Source organism: Alligator sinensis, unplaced genomic scaffold (genome assembly GCF_000455745.1).
Source record: "Alligator sinensis unplaced genomic scaffold, ASM45574v1 scaffold1497_1, whole genome shotgun sequence".
NCBI classification, from domain to species: domain Eukaryota; kingdom Metazoa; phylum Chordata; order Crocodylia; family Alligatoridae; genus Alligator; species Alligator sinensis.
In genome coordinates, this window is record NW_005843172.1 from 10,076 (window position 1) to 12,216 (window position 2,141).

A 2,141-nucleotide genomic window follows, 5' to 3' on the forward strand; every position below is an offset into this window, starting at 1 on the left:
GGGGTCCGCATCCTCCTCTGCGCCCCCTCCCTCTAGACCCCACGTCACCCGGGACCCCCGGGGAGATAGCTCACGACTCTGTCGGCGCCTGGTCCCTGCTTCATTAGTGTTTTCTGGGGCTGGCACAACTGGGGGCCGCTGCGCCCTGATCCCCTGCACGCCGGCCCTAGCCCCGTTTAGTTTAATTCCTGATCCTTTCACCCTTTCCACTCGATATACCCGCAAACTGTGCTTCCTGCGGGCCCCGTGGAAATAGCTTGCATCGCAGATGGTCAAAACACCCATATGACCCCTCAGCACCTTTGCGTGGCCTCCCCCCCCCCCCCCCCCCTCTCCACTCCCGTCCCAGGTAAATTCTCCTCCAGGCTCTTGAGCAAGTGACCTCGTGTGCCCTGCCAGGCCCAGCGTGCAGCTGTCGGCACTGGCACGGTCCTTGTATGCCCCATGACCATCGTGCTGGGATGGAGAACGTGTCCTAATGAATTTCCTTCATCATCTGTGTACCCGCAGTCACAGTACTAGTTTGGTTTGTCAGTCGTGTGTTATGTGTGTCCTCCATATTCCAGATGTAGCCTGTGTTTTTTATACCCTTAAAAGATCCCCTTGCTAGGTAGACACTGAGGACTTGCGTCTCTCCTAGGTGGCCATAATTGCCATCGTGACAACCCAGCTCCATGGGTCTGATGAGCAGGTCCCATCTATACACTCTTCTTAACTCCTGTGTGTGGACAGCTGAGGACCAAGAGGGGAGGCATGGTGGCTGGGAGGGGTATCTCAACTGAGGGGTGCTTTATTCTTTATTTTGTAAATGCAGCTCTTCCTTTTGTAATGTCCAGTAGCTTAGGAACTCCTGCTTCACCTGCTTCATATTTAGTAACTACCACGCTGCGCGGAAGATTGACTGCCCTGTGTCTGTTCTCCAGTCTGGGGTACTATGCTCAACTTTCTGCAGCTGTCACTTCATGGTTTTGTTGATGGAGGAGAAGTGAACGATGCCTGCATTTAATTTGCTGTTATGATCACGCCTGGCTTCTGTGTAATGTTTTTTATTAGGTCTGGAAGTGCTTTACACTAGAGTTCACTATCTTTGTCCCTGTTTTACAGAGCGGGGAAACCAAGGCACAGATAAAAACTAAGTTTACCTGTGGAGCTCTCTCGAGTGAGCACTTTGGGAGTTTACTGCCTCCTGTGCTTAGTAACCAGTTGTTAATTTCAGTTTTCTTCCCCCATGTTAATTGTAGCTCCACTATTTAAGGTTTAACGTTACTTTCTGTTTCTGAGGTCATTTATTCTAATTGCTTTAAAATTAAATTGCTTACTTGAATCGCCTTGAATTTTGCTGTATCTTGAGACAGTCCAGGTTTTGTGGTCCAAATTTAGAGTCATTTAACAAAGAGATTCTCAGACTACAACCTCCCTTCCAATGAGCTGTTATAAAATCACCATTTTTTGGATAATTTTTGGACAAGTGTAGGGCTCATACTATGACACTGAGGTCAGTTGCTCAGAATTTCTGTTAGGGTATAACATCCTCCATCCTGCTGGAGAAGCAGTATTGAAAAACAATTCAGCATTAAGTGCAGAATTTCAGGTTGGCACATGATTTATTTGTGCAAAATTTGTAGGTGCAGCAGAACTTCTAACAGTCAAAGAGTTTGCATGCAATCTGTCAGCATAGGAGATATAGTAATGGTAATTTTTTCCTGAGTTAGAGCTTAAACTTACAGTGTATAGCTACAACCTTGGCAGTTTTCAAATGAATATATTTCTTTATCCCTTGCCTTAATTCTGCAGAGGATCCTTTGAGAAGGTTTGGCCTGAGACATGTCTAGCAGCAGTCTTTTTTCCCCTAAAGTCCATGTGCAGATTCTGTTTTAGAGATATTATCCAAAAATTAGCATTAATTAAAGAGAAGATGAAAGACTCTCTAGCGAACAGTTAGCTTAATATAATTGTGACTCATGCATTTTCTAAACAACGGAACACAACATCCTCAAGAGGTAACAGGTGGGCAGGTCATTTGGTCAAGGGGTTTCTGATATACAGTTCTCCAAACATGAGTTGTCTGTAATATTTTAAATTTGTACAATATAACTTTTCCTTGACTGTGCCCCAGAAGAGGGGTTGGGGGGTTAGAGCAG